This window comes from Equus asinus, chromosome 4 (genome assembly GCF_041296235.1).
Source record: "Equus asinus isolate D_3611 breed Donkey chromosome 4, EquAss-T2T_v2, whole genome shotgun sequence".
Lineage (NCBI taxonomy): Eukaryota > Metazoa > Chordata > Mammalia > Perissodactyla > Equidae > Equus > Equus asinus.
In genome coordinates, this window is record NC_091793.1 from 51,352,169 (window position 1) to 51,367,225 (window position 15,057).

Genomic DNA, 15,057 nt, shown 5'->3' on the forward strand with positions numbered 1-15,057 from the left:
GGATCACAGCAAACCTTAGACCAAGCAGATGAGTTAGCCCAGGAAATGAAACTTAAGATCTACTTGTTTGGGGGATCTTCCTGTATAATCAACAATGTCAGTTCACGTTACTTCATAAATTGTGGGCCTTTTCAGAAATATTGTCAACCTTCCAGAGGTTTGTTCTATATTTCCTAGCCACTCTTAAAAACACAGCGATTTAGACTGTGTCTACCATTATGGCCTCAGTTTAAAAAACTAACTACAATATTATGCCTAAAGGTTACTGCCCTTTCTATGGTAACACAATAGGTAATCATAGAAGTATCAGTCATTAGAATCATACAGCATCATAGCTAGGCTGTGCTAACCAATTTGTCTATAACTATAATCTGGATAATTTTATTGCAACAGAATAATGTCTTAATATATTCAACTCTGTTCAATTTGATTTGTTCTGATTCAATTCAATTCACTTCAGTTTAGTTCATACTATAAACACAACATGGAGGATAAAGGAAGTGTTTACATTTTCATTTAATTTCAACCCTTATGGGGGCCTACTGTGTGTTAGGAATTCTAGACAATGGCCATGCAAAAAAGAATTGTCAGGTCTCTGGCAAAAGGAAATCACAGAGAAAGAGCCACAGACACCTCCAATGTGTGACAGATCATGGGAGGGGATAACTCCAGTGGGCCATGGGAACACAGACAAAGAAAGAAATAGGGTGCCTGGCAACCCTGCTGATTAAAGAACCCAGTCTCATGAATGAGAAATGGCACTTGCAGGACACAATCAAAGAAAGACACATCTGTGATCAAGTGAGATATGTGGACAGTACAAAGATAAAGAATAATGAAGATGGGGCTGGATACCTGGGGAAGTTTCCTGGAGAAGCAAATACTTAAATTGGTTCTACCCAGGTTGGTTTGTTTGGGTTTTTTTGCTAGTTTTTGCCAAACTGAAAAAGAGGTGGCAAAAATGAAAAAAAAAGGCGGCAAGATGCTATGAAGGTTTTTACTTCATACCTTTGAGGCACAAACTTCTGAAATGATTAAAGTAAATGAAAACTGCCCAGGAACTCACTGGCTGCGTGAGATTGTCTTCCCACTGGGAAGCCACAGCTCACTGTTTTGTGGCTGCTCTTTTTGTGTATTATGTCAACTTGTAAACACTAACCTTCCTCTCTTTTTTTTTTTTTTTTTTAGTTGAGAAGAACACACATTCCTTCTGGACATTATTTTCCAGCAGAAATAAGAAGCACAGAGAAAAAAATGAATAAAGAGCAGTTGCTTTTTTGCTCATTAGGGCATTGGCTATTTATCTATGAAGTCACAGGGATTTGCATGTGTTGGCATTTGCAGGCACGGTTGGATATCGTTACTTTGTCAAAATAATCTATAGAGGGTATTAATTGTGAGTCAGCTGATGATCATTTTGCAGCTCAAAAGCATTTATTATCTTCTAGGGTTGAGGTTTCTATGGTTTGGGGATTACGGCCAATTGAAATTACAGTGTGCATAGTCTAGACGGTGGAATGTAGTGGGTAAGCAGGCTTAGGTAACAGACACAGCTGGCGTGAGGAGCTGGTACCTGCCATTTATTCACTCTGTGACCCTGAGCAAGTCGATTAACTCTTCCAAGCCTTAGTTATCTCATTTGCATATGGGGATATTGATATCAACCTCATAAGATTATGATTAGGGTTAAACAAAATCAAAAGCATTAACTAGATTATAGCTATTTATTATTATTATTATCATTATTATCAGTAGTAGTCTTTCATTCTTATTCTTTTAAGGAAAAAAAATAATGGCTTTTGGTGGGGATAAATTTTTCTTGAATAAATGAACTCTTCCATGAGCTCATGTCAGCTTCAGGCTGGGCAGGATCTTTTAGAGCTTCAGTTCTCATCCAGAATGGGGCAGTCTTAGGAGACTGGAGGGGTTTAGCAAGTTAACACCCTAACCTATTGTGGGGAGTAGGGCACCATCTCTAACCCAGTATTTCTACTAAGCCTGCCTCTAGCCTTTGCTCAGGTACTGAAATTGAAAGAACCAAGTATGGATTTCTGTTGCTTATACCCATTGATCCCAGTTCAGATCTTCACAGTTAACAAGGGTAAGTTCAGTTCTTTTCCCACATATTTGCAAGCAGTTACCCTGTCCTCTCTAAGTATTGCCTTTTGCAGCTTTAACATCTCCAGTTCCTTGAACGAGTCCTCAACTGAGACTGGATCTGCCCTCTGCATGACCCTGATTTCCCTCTGGATTTGCTTCAGAAAGTAAATGTCTCTCCTCTTTAGTGTGTTTCCAGAAACAAATGCAATATTCCAGACTTCTCGGTATAGAGTATAGAAGCTCTGTTGCCCAGGTCTCATCTTTGAAATGAATAATCTCAGCTGGTAACGAGATTTCACTGCTGTTTTACATTTCAGATTAAATCATTTTGAAATTTAAATGGAAAGTTAGAGAGGCACATCCCAGACCAATAGCAGTCAAACAGAAATAAAAAGAATTTTTTTTTGTTCATTGACCTACTAAAGATGGAAAAAGAAATTCTCATTCCTATATCTTGCTTATAAGCAAATACTAAGTTTTAGTAGCTTTCATAACTAGTGCCCCTTACGGCACTAAAGACGGCTGGATTAATGAATATTTTTTTAAAAGAATTTCAAGTGGCAGTTATGAAAATCAAAATCTACATGATATAATTGTGTGTGGGCAAGTTGATTTTAAAAGATCTATGTATCTATTTTAATATTAAAATCTATATATATATATAATTTGGCTTGAGGATAGTATCTTTCTCTTTAGCTTTGGGCTAAACCTACATAATACTTTAATTCCATTGTGTTGAATTCTATTGCAAGAATACTAAAGATAACTTTATTCAAAAAAAAAAAATGCAGTCCTGACGGCAATATATGTTTGTGAAGAGTTTTTTAACTTGAGGATCAGGCTGGAAAATGCCTCAATCTTGTGTTGATATCTGCCTTAGCATCCTGTGAAGCTCTGACGCTTCTATCCCTGGAGACGAATATAGATAGTCCTCAGGTTCACAGCTTCACAGAAAATGTTTCCTAAGCAATTGGTTTAACCTTGGGTCAGGCTGCCTAGTTGTTTGAGAGAGAGGCAGTTCAACATCACTGATGTGGGCAAATTCAGCAATTAGTTAAATAAATCAAAGTGGCATAGAGGAATCATCTTCGCTGTAGGACTAAAACCCAACAATTTTTCACATTCTTACCTGGTTTCTTAGTAAGTATTTTAACTGAGCTGATTTTCCTATCCGCCAGTGGAATAATTCATTTGATTTAAGGTGGAGGCTGTAGACTAGATACATAATCCAACTAGAGTTTTTTCCCATTTTTTAAAATGCCAGGATGAGCACAACCTGGGGATATGTTTGATATAGAAAAGGAAATTTCAGCTGGAGGAAAACAAGCTGAAGAGAGTCGGAGGACTGCAAGGATCTGGGAGTTTAGGTGGGTACTTCTCTTGTTGTTTTTGGTGATGATATTATTTATGGAGATTTGAGAATTTGTAGAGTTAAGTGAAAGTTGGAATCCTGACCGCTCAATCACGCACCAACAATCTGCAATGAATGCTAACTCATATTATATCCAATAAGGTATTCATTAGCTGGGGTACCATTATTTGGAAAGATAAGCTGGTGTTGCTTTGGGACCGGGCCCTACCACTTGTAGTCAAATCAACATTATGACAGCAGGTTCCATCTTCCGGTGTTCCATTTTGGAGAGATGGAAAGTTTGATCATTAACTTGATCATTAGGATGACAGAGGCCTTGGAAGAGAACTCTGGTATCTTAGACAATTCAAATAACTTTAAGGGTTGAAGGTGGTAGAAATATACTACTTGAGAAATATACAACTGGTCTTATTTCTTACAAATTATGCTGAGTCTTGTGGCCAAATAGTAATAGAAAAAGTGAGGAGAATTTGCTGGTTAGCTCCTAGGATAGGTTAGTCTAAGCAGATGACTGCCATCCAAACAATGGAATTGCATGCTTTAAACACACAAACACACAATATTTATATTAGCTGGATGGGAACAAATTGTCTAGGAACCAGGATATGGTGAGAAAAATAGAGTTAGCAAGAGCCGTCTTTTGCTTAGAAATAACCAACATTTATATAGTACTATCAACTTAGGGTTTCCACCTGACATTATTTCATTTGCTTATGCAGCAACGTTGCTGTCATTAATACCCCAATTGTATACATGAACAGACTGAAGATCAGAAAGGTTAAAGGCTTCAGATCCAGGTTTTCCAAGCCAGTTGCTGTTCCTTTTCCGCTGCATCCTGCTGTCTCTCAGGAGAGGGTCTGTTTATGGCTGAGTTACATCTCCACTGGAGGCCAAGGAGGCAAGGACAAATGCTGGCATTTTCAGATAGGTATTTATTATTAGGCTTTGCCCTGTAATAACTGTTAAATCATGCCTTAGGCAAGCCTTTCGGCAAGGTCAGGGCACGTATAAAGCATTCCTATAAAGTTAAATTCCTGTTGAGAGGCTTTTAAGGTTTTTATATTTTAATGAAGTTATTAAAATGAAAGTTCAAACTTGCATAATTCATAAGCATTCACTGTCTCTTTAAAAGTCTCTGCCACTAAACTGTTTTTTAAAAATTTTCAGTGAAATTCTTATATAAAGCATGAACACGTATTTCAGTTAAAATTAAAATAGATTTCCAATCATAGTAAACTGAAACTTCACTGTAATGTAACAGAGTCCTTTAGGCTAGTTTATTTATAATGTTTTCACTGCATGTAAAGAAGTTACTATAAAATTCAAGAATATTTTCTGGATATACACTTTCAACTGGCAACTTTTAGTATAAGCAGCTTTCAAGTGTTTAAGTTGTTCTGTAAAGTCTAAAAATTGAGAAATTCTCTTAAAAACGTTGGTTTTGACTTTTATAAAGATATATATTTTTGCTCTGACTTTTAGTGACTGTCACAGATATCTTCAACTTGCTATCAAAACAATCCTCCTGGATTGAATGTTTTAATGGATTCCAACTCCTGCAAATATAGCTGATGAAAATCTGAAAATCTACAGGCTAATGACCTGATTTCTTTTTTTTGTACTCTTTGCAATCAATCGTAGTTGTCTTTTTAAGCAACACATTTTTAGGTTTTGAACTTAGGGTAATTGCATCTTACTTTAAAATCTTTTCTTATTTAGAGGCATGATGAGACTGTATAAATGTTATATTTTACCTTCCAGCAACAGGAGCCAGTAGTAGAAGTAGTAGCAAGAAAATTTTAGGAATATTAAAAAAATGGGACCTTCCCCCATTGCTTTCCTTTCTCTCATTGATATATAGGAACTCTTACCGGTTTTCTTCCAATCTGTTATTTATCTTTTATGGGATTTAGTATTAATTTGGGAGGAACCAACCTCTTACCTATATTATATTCCTATCCAGGAACACATTATTCTTCTATTTATTTAGGTTTTGCTTTAAGTCCTTTGGAAGTTCAACAGCTTTCCTCATAGGGTTATATTTATAAAGAAATTGCTAAATATGTTATGATGCATCCAAACAAAGGGATGTTATGCAACTAGCAGACGTCATGACACATCCTGGCATGGAAGGATCTCTATTGTATGTTGCTAGGGGAAAAAAATAGTACAGAATAATGTGTCTGATAGGATCCCACTTTTGTAAAATGCATATATATTAATATAAATATATAGAATTTGTATAAAGCAAAAAATATACAATTTTGTGTATACAAAAAATATACAATATACAATTTGTATAAAGCAAAAAAGAAACTCTGGATATGAAATCTCAAATTGTTTCCTTGAGTGGGAACGATTCTCTGAGCAGGAAGGGGTTAGAGGGACGGGCTTGGGCACTTAGTTTTTTATCCTACACAGTAAAATAAGTGGTGGGGGTATAGGTTATTTTAACTTTATTTCTTAAGCTTTCCTGCAATTTTAAAACTATAAATCTAGGGAAATATTGTAAAAGTGTTATTTGTGAAAGCATTTATTTCCTTAATTAGAATATGAAAGTCCATAATATTATGAACAAATGGCAGCTGTAATATGGGTAGATAACCGTGAAATCTCACAGCTCCATGTGTGTATGTATTAGCTCTCCAATGCACTATCACTAAATATGCATTCAGTTCTTTTTGGTTCTTAGGGGGCAATAAATTAATCACACTATCATATTGTTCACTGAAATCAATAGTTTGAAACCCATGAATTTCTTAAGTCAATCAACCATGTTGCTTTAGTTTTGGGTAAAAGCAGTTTTAGCATTCCTGAGGATATAATGTGCTTATTTTATATTCTTTAAATTAAACAGTTAATTTCCTAAGTAAACACTTACAATCACTTATTTGTGGAAGAAGAAATTACAGAAAGCCTCCTCATTTTCCAGGGATCACTGAGAATGAAGTGTAGCAAAAGCTGGCATTAGCAATTCAAAAAGGCAACCAGCTGCTGTGGTCTCTTGATGTTCTTCTGTAAGGAGATAGTCCATAAAGCAGTGAACAAGCAGGATGTTGGCTCATCGCCCTGTCTGTTCATGCTGGGAAAAGATGTGGCCAGGGGATCATTTTTGTCTTTACTTCTTCACTGGAAAATGTCTTTATGACCATCATCTAGGAATAACTATAGTAATGTGTACATTCTGAGTCACTGTCTTCCTTTGTCTCCTGGAGATAGTCTGTTTCATTGTTTTTTTTCCTACTAAAAGGAGTAAGGAGGAATAAAGGAAGAAAAATCTGAAAATGACAGCTAAAATAACCAATCAGTTTCAAGAATTGCATTTTATGTGATTTCTGATTTTAGTTTTTATTTTTATTATTTCTTAGCTGCTCTTTCTATTATAATAAGTTTACTACTATATGATACTGAAAGCATTTCATTAAGTGGGAAAAATTAAGTCAGTTCAGTTGGAAGATGAAGACAAAATAACCAGTTAGATTGGCAGAATCTTAAAATTCACAGTTACTTGTTTAAGCAGGCAATGTTGAGGTCTGGTCCTCTAACATATGTGTGAGGGCCTCTGAGAACACAAGCATAAGTAGATACAACCCCTGCCCTCAAAGTAGCTCATGGTGCAGCAGGAGGCAAGACTACAGAGAAGAGGGAAACGAGAGTGAGACATTTATAATAGACATCAGTAATAAGGAATTAAGGGACCAAATAGAAACCAAATATCCTTTTGGAAGTGACTATAATAAAGTATGATTTCTAAGAAAAATCCTTTTCAATGTTTCTCTTTCTCTGAAAATCGCTGCAGTGTTTGAGAGCAATAGTACTTTCCATTTTGGTCACCTAACTGTTGTAGGCCTAACAGGAATATTGTAGCTTCAGAAAAGGAAGAAAAAAAAGGCATAGACATTTGCTAGAGTTTTTTATAATAAAACTATTAAAAAACGTATATCAAATATGGTTAACATGGATAATAAAAGTCTCTTGAAAAGCCCAGCAAATATAGGTTTAAAAACAGAAGTATTTAGGGGCTTTAATCCTGCCAAGGCAATTACCTATTAGAAAAGCTGACCCTCCTTATTCCTGCCCTGTATACTGAATGGAGAGCAGAGGACGGAATGGTCAACCCAAGAACACGAATGTAGCCATTCTGGGTTGGATTAGTGAGATATGCAGCTGTGGGGTCTGTTTCTGATGCTTACTCATGCAAAGTCATGAGGATCCTATACGACAACACAAAGTAACGGTTTAGAGATGTCCCCTTTTAAGCCTATAACTCAAAACACACCCATACCTTGATCTCAATCTGCTCTATCTTCTAGAGCAACAAGTTTCCACCACCCAACTGAAAAGTAGCAAAGAAGATTTGACAAAGAATTTTTGAGTGGAAAGGTGCCTTTGAGATCATTCTGAATGGCCTTCCCTTTTCTCTGTTCTCTTTCAAACATCAAGGTTGCTTCTTAATTCTAGTGTCCTGAAATGTGATAAACAGGTATTACTCTAGCTCTACCTTTCATGATTTTCAGACTTTAATCATATCTCTGCTCAGCTTTCCTTTTCCAGACTACAAAGTCCCAATCTCCTTAGCCTGTCATCACACACAGCCCCTTCATCCCTCTGGTTCATCCACCCTCCTCTGGCAGCTGGTCATCTTTCCTGAGGTGGGCGATCATAACTACAGGTACTCCACACATGGATGAGTTTTAGTCTAGGACAAAGGTAGGGCATTCTTTCCCTTGTATATTTATAGAATCTTCCACAACAACACCAAGCTTATTTGGTTGTAGCAGCAGACTTGGTGACGGTCCTCTATGGATGGCTCTGTGTGACTCTTTTCGTGGTTTATAATTGACCTTTTTATTTGATATTCTAATTGGGATCTTTTTTCAAGGTATTTCTAAGCTTGCCCATACTAAAGGTCATATACACATTTTGGCTTACTCAGCCTGGCAAGAGTTTTTCACTTATCCACTGAGCTTGGCATTTCAATGGCTGGAAACATTTGTCACATTCAAAATTGGGAGTTTCAAGGTGACTAGTAAACATATCTTAGCATAGACCTCTTTCGCACTCACTATTTCCCCTTCTCCATCTGTGGGTATCTCTTGGTACCATTTTCCAGCCGACTCTATTTTCCTGTTAAGTTGTCTGTTGCAATGCCAACTGCCTCAATTTTCAGATTTAGGTATGTAATTGTGACCCACAGAGTCCCATAGCACTTTATAGGGGTAGTAAGCTTTTGTACTATTGCATCATCCTGCCTCCTCCATGGCCCGCCCAGCATCACTCACTGTCTTCCAGAGTCAGCCCTTGATAAGAGTGTGTAGTAGATAAAGTTTTTCTCTAGTCTTCCTCTATCACCCAATAGGCACTCAAACCCCTTAGACTTGGACTTTCTTCCAAAATGTTCTGGCCACCTCCTTTCACCTCCATCACTGATACAGCTGAAACTATACTGTTTTATGTCTCATCCTCTTCAGTGTGCAAAGAATAAATCACTGAAATAGTATATCAATTTGTAAACAAGGGAGAAACTGAGATGGTCCTTTCAGCTTTGAAATCTATTAATATCTGCTGTCTGACCTTACGGTCTCTTTGATGCTGTCTTTACTAAGTAACCAAAAACTAATTAAACAGTCAACCAACTAATTTATATCAGTGGCTTCCACGATGGAATTTTAGTTTGGGTATAAAGGAATTTTGGAATTGGGTAGAATTTTTGGCCATCTCTCAAACTGCAACATGACGTTAGCCATCTGCTCTTTAGGCTGAACCTGGTGAGAAAGGATAAGGACTTAGAAATCATGTTTTATTCACAGAGTCTGAAGACTGCTTGGGTTGACATCCTAACTCTGCCAAATACTAATTCTGTGACCTTGGGAAAGTCACTTACCTCTCTATTTTTCAGGTCCATCAATAAAATAGCATTAGAGATAGTATCTACCTCATAGAATTGTAATGAGGAATAAATCAGTTAACAAATGTAAAGAGTTTAGAACAGAGTATGGCTCATAATGTGCTTTGCAAGAGTCTGCTGTTATTTTTACTGTATACCAATGACTGGCATAGTGCCTGGCACAGAGTGGGTATTCAGATGATATTTGCTGCATGACTGGATGTGTACCTGCTGGCTAAAGGACTTATTTAGGGGTTTTTTTTGCTAATTGTTCTGAACTAATACATTTCACCCTAACACTCATTTCTCTTGATTTCAAATCTGGCCCACACCCCACATCTGCCCTTCTCATTTCCTTAGAAGCACTGTTAGTCCTTCAGGCATGGCATTTCTATCCATTCTTTGGTAACTGTGCGCTGGTCTCAACTTACATTCGGCTTGGCTGTAATCTTTTTTAGTAACTCAATTTCTAGGATGATCCAGTTTACAGATTTGTCATTTCTGTTTTAGACCAATTTGTTCACATCTTTGGGATTCAGATTACTTACCAATACCATAATTAAGCATTTTGAAGTGTCACAAAATCTTATATTCAAGCCTAAAATTGTGATGAAAACTTCTGACATCACAGCCAACTTATTATGCATATTCCTGTCCTGTTAGCTCAATAAGATGCCAGTTTATTTGCATATTATTGCTTGACCCTGATATCATGGCCAATTAATTTGCATATCCCTATCTAATTGGCTCAAATAAGTTTTTACCATTTTATTTATTGGCCTGGCTCCCAGACTAGTGGCTTTTAGCTGGAATCAATTGAATTTGGAGTGGTTTTCTTTGTCATGCTTTCAGCACCAGTGGAAGGACAGATAAGGGTTGTGGTCATGAATGTAGAAAGGAACAGTCTACTGATTTAATTTTTTTTTCAGTGGAAGACACTGAAGGAAAAAATAATTTAGACACGTAGGCAAGGTGTTTTTCAGGAAGGAGGATACTGGGCTGGTAGAAAAAAATAGAACTTAACAAAGTTCCAGAATATAAGACAAAGGATGTATTTTATATCACTGACCAAAAAAGTCCTAACTTGGAATTTGGCTGACCTGGGTCTCAGCTAAAATTATGATGTAGCATTAAATCTCTAAACTGTAATTTTCTTTTTTCTTTTTTTAAATTAAGATATAATCGATATATAACATTCTATATGTTTAATGTGTACAATGTGTTGATTTGATACATTTATATACTGCAATATGATGACCACCGTAGCTTCAAATAACACTCTCTATGCCCTCTATAAAGTGTAGTTTTCAAATTTAAGATGTATAAGAATAAAGTGGGGGGATGTTTAACATGTCATTTCCAGGCTCCCACCTCTAGAAAGTCAGTTACAGTCTGAAGTGGTCCCTGAAAATCCTAAATTTTAACACAGACTCTGGATGATTCTGATGCAGGTAGAATATCACATCTTGATAAATATTGCCTGAAAGAATGATCTGTCTCCGCAGATTCATGGTTTCCGTGTGGAATCTAGTGGTTCCCTAAGGTTAGATAGGTTGCTCTTTCTGAGATGACTTCAAATATTGCAATTGACTGTATTTCCCAAGTTGTATTTCTAGGACAGTAGAAAGAAGAACACAAACCCATGAATAATTTTTAAAAATTGCATTTTATAGAAAGGGAGTGTGTGTGATGGGAGGATTAGGTGGGTGGGCAAGGTCAACCTTACTGGCCCGGGTCTGTCCCTCATCCACACGGGCAGTCTGACAGACACAGATGATGAATCCTTCACTACCACCAGTCCTCTTTCTTCCCCCATCATCTCCCTCAAGTAGCGCCTGCCATTTGTGAATTTCGTTGCCCTTTGTTTGGGAGACATAGATGCTTTGGGGGACCGTCTCCACAGTCCTACACTTTGCTTTCCACAGTACAGTTCCACAGCGATGAGTGAGGACTGGAGATGGCCAGGAAGAAGACTGAGGATGGGACTTGGGGTGGTGGAAAGTGAAAGGGAAAAAGACGATGAGGGAAAACACTTTCAATTACCCTTTCTCCAACCACTATTGCTTATCAGCCCTCGGGACGTCCCTGAGCTGATCCCACCTCCTAGCCACCTCTCTAGCTCCTTGATGTCAGGAGACTGCTGGAATAGAGGCATATCACTTCAGTCCCAGCACCTTCTTGCCATCATGCTCGACATCTTTTGTTGTTCCCTTCATGATTTAGCTGAATACAAACCATATCAAGGGGGCAGGGCTGCCAAATTTTACCCTTGTCAATTTGCCATGGTTCTGAGCAGTACAAGCATGTAGAAAAATTCAAAAGGACTGTGTGCTAGCTTCAGGGGAAGAGGGAAATGGAACGGTCTATGAGACTGCATTCTGTTTCATCCCAGGCCAGGCAAGAAGAGACATCTGCCGGAAGTCACAAGTGAGGCAAAAAAGTCAATTTGTGATTCTGGGAAGAAAAGATAGGGAGTGCCAGGGAGCTATTTGACAGGGAGTATTCATAGAGATTTACACATATGGACATTTCTGCAGTCTTCAAGAATGTGCCAATTTCCAACAGTCCTTGAAGATTCCATTTCTAGCCTGACTAACCCTGAGGACCTCATCTTGGTGTTTCAGCTCCAGGCGGGGAGGCACCTTGAGCATGTTAGAGCTGCAGAATCCTTCTTCTCCCATTTGAAGGTGGTGGGTTTGGGGAAGGCAGAAAGGTGTACTGGAGAGGGTTCTGCACTGGGAATGAGAGGACCTGGGAGTAAGGCTCAGCTCACCAACTACAAATCAGGTGACTCTAAATGTCAGTAACAACAAAAGCAATTACCACATCGAATGCCTGCCTCTATGGACGTGGAGCAGTACGATTTATGTACATTATCTTATGTTTCTGAGCTTCAAATTTCTGAAAATATTACCTTCAGAAACTACCTCACAGGACAATCATTAGGACCACATTAAAAAAACAAGTTAGAAAGGATTTCTAAATTAGAAAGTTTTCTATATCTATGGGATGATATGACTTCTTAACAGTTAAAAATAATTTTTTGATTTAAGTTGAAAAATAGAATTTCTAGCTAATCAAAAGTTAAAGGCTTACAATCACTGCCATTTTGCTGATTCAGAAGTTTCATCTTTCCTGCTTCAAACAGCTATATCCTTCAGTGCGAAAACTTTCAGAATTTTATTTACTTTGTGATGTAAAGCCCAAACTAAACTTACTGTTTTGACATTACTCATTAAAACTGTACTCAGAAGTCTCAAATTTCTGGAATAACCAAAAAGAAAATAATTGAGGCAAGTCATTTTTGTTGTGACATAAACAAGGACAAGAAATTAAATTAGGAGCAAGATATCTAATTACTCTCTGACTTGATGCTCTGCACAGGTATAAACTTGAGTATAAAAACTATACAGCTCAAAAATGCAAGACATACAACCTCACACCTTTGGCAATTGTAGCCGCCCCTGATGCAGGAAGGGTTAATAATCACCAGAAAAGGCTTGCCAACAAACTGTGACCTGGAGGTGAAAAGGCTGGTTAGCCAATGACTGGTAAGATCTCCAGGGGGAGGCAACCTAAGCCAGGCGCTGGTTGCCCGGGGGCACAGATGGAGACACTATATCGGGAGTAGGAGGGGCCGTTGCCTAGGAGGTCTTGCATGTTCCGAGATAAAATATATGAACACAGCAATAACATAATAATATCATAACAGAGGCCGAGGGAGGGGTCCTTGAGAAATCACTAAGAATTCTCGGCATTCGCTAATTACATTGTCCAGAGGTTTAACAGATGTAAGCTATATATATATTGAAACGCTGGTTACAATAAACTCAGAGTGGCCATCAGCCCTCTCCGCATCTATCCTGATGTGTACATTGGATTGCGACACCGACAGCAATCTTCAACTTTTTTAACATCTTCAATTTCTTTGCTATAGAGAGAATGTTGTGTCTCCCCAAAAATCATTTGTTAAAACCTAATCCCCAATGTGATGGTATTTAGAGGTGAGACCTATGAGGGGTGATTAGGTTATGAGGGTGGAGCTCTCATAAATTGGATCAGTGCCCTTGTAAAAGAGACCCCAGCGAGCTCCCTTGCCCTCTGAGGACACAACAGAAAGGTAGCTATCTATGAACCAGGAAGTGGGCTCTCAGAGGACACTGAGTCTGCCAGTGCCTTGATTTTGGACTTCCCAGCCTCCAGAACTGATAAATTTCTGTTGTTTATAAGCCACCAAGTCTCTAGAATTCTGTCATAGCAGCCTGATGGATTAAGACACTCTTCATATTCTTCCTCAGTTTTCACAAAGAGAAAACATGTTTATTGTTTGAAGGATGATTTACTCAAAACATGCAGATGTATAAAAGGCAGTGAAGATATTGAAATGTGGTAACTAGGCAGAGGGCTTTATTTTCTCCAAGTACAGGGCAAAAAAGCTACTCATTTCCTACTGCACCAACTTTTCCCTGAAGAACAGTCTTGCAGCCTGCAAGATTCAAGATTTCAATGGAAATAGCTAGAGTCAGAAACACTAGCTGTTGCTTGCAAATACTTGAGAGTTGGAATATTAAGCATGCAAGTGCAAGGGTCTGCTGTGGAGATGTGAAGGTCCTATTAAATTTGTCACTGTAAAGTAAGAAAGGTTGGGATTTGCATGGCTTGCTATATGGGTATATGATGGGGCAAAATCTTTGTGCAATGCATTTTGAATGAACACAGTAGGAAAGAAATAGGCTGACCTTGTTGGAGAGTGTAAGAAATTATTTTAAAAATGTTTCCAATAATTTTTTTCAATATTTTTTGTGGATTAATTCCATATCTTGTCTTAATTCACTGTTGAGTATGCAAAACATAAGTCTACTGATACCGTTTTGCCTGAATTGACCAGCCAATCCTGTGAAGCAAATGAACTTTTTTCCCCATTGAATCACATAGTTGCTTAAACTGTCCATTGATTGCTTTCACACTTTTCATATGTAGTCCAAAATTTGATGAATTTACTGATAGAAATAATTACCATAATATTTAGTGGGCGCTTAGGTGTGCCAGACCCTGTGTTCTCACTTATTTCTTGCAATAACTTTATAAACAATGCTCTCTTATTACTCCCACTTTATAGACAATGCAACTGAGGCTTAGAAAGCTAAATAAATTGTCCAGTGTCAAACTGCTCGTAGTGGTAGCATGCAATTTAAACCCTGGCAAAACAACCCACTTTAGTTCTAATTAACTAGCTTTTTCCTGCAAATATAGTTTGGCATTTGAATTACCTGGAATGATCTCATGATATAACTTTGGTCTCCTCAGACATAGGTCAACTTACTTTGAGACAGACCAGTCAAGAGCTTAAAGTTATTTTAATGGTAAGTAGGTTAAACAAATTTGAAATGCAAGGCTTGTTTTTTCAGGCCATAGCTCCTTGTAAATAATACATTATTCATTCAGCAGCTATGTTCAGTGCTACCAGTCAGTGGGGCATTGTGGGAGATATAAATGCAGAGCACAGTCTAGTGAGGGAGAAGCGTGATGTTTGGAGTGTGTAAACAAACTGCTATTGGCATTTAAAAAAGGCAAAAATGTGTTCTAGAGGGATAGATCAGAAAAGGCTTCCTGGAGCCCCACCAACTAAAATGTCCTCTCTCCCAGAACCCCCTGGCTTATTTCCTTGCCTCTTCCAGGTTGTTGCTGAAATGTTACC

The 15,057-nt window shown here is 37.9% G+C and overlaps 1 protein-coding gene and 1 long non-coding RNA gene across 10 annotated transcripts in view; one reads left to right on the plus strand and one right to left on the minus strand.

Moving 5' to 3' along the window:
* Positions 1–15,057, minus strand: part of SYT1 (synaptotagmin 1) — a 521,971-nt gene that overhangs the window by 70,701 nt on the left and 436,213 nt on the right. The window lies entirely within an intron of this gene.
* LOC123276958 (uncharacterized) overlaps positions 1–15,057 on the plus strand; it is a 32,601-nt gene that overhangs the window by 3,831 nt on the left and 13,713 nt on the right. Inside the window, exons 2-3 of the long non-coding RNA XR_006513595.2 lie at positions 1,189–2,101; positions 3,365–3,467. This is a non-coding gene — a long non-coding RNA (uncharacterized lncRNA). The remainder of the gene's footprint in view (positions 1–1,188; positions 2,102–3,364; positions 3,468–15,057) is intronic.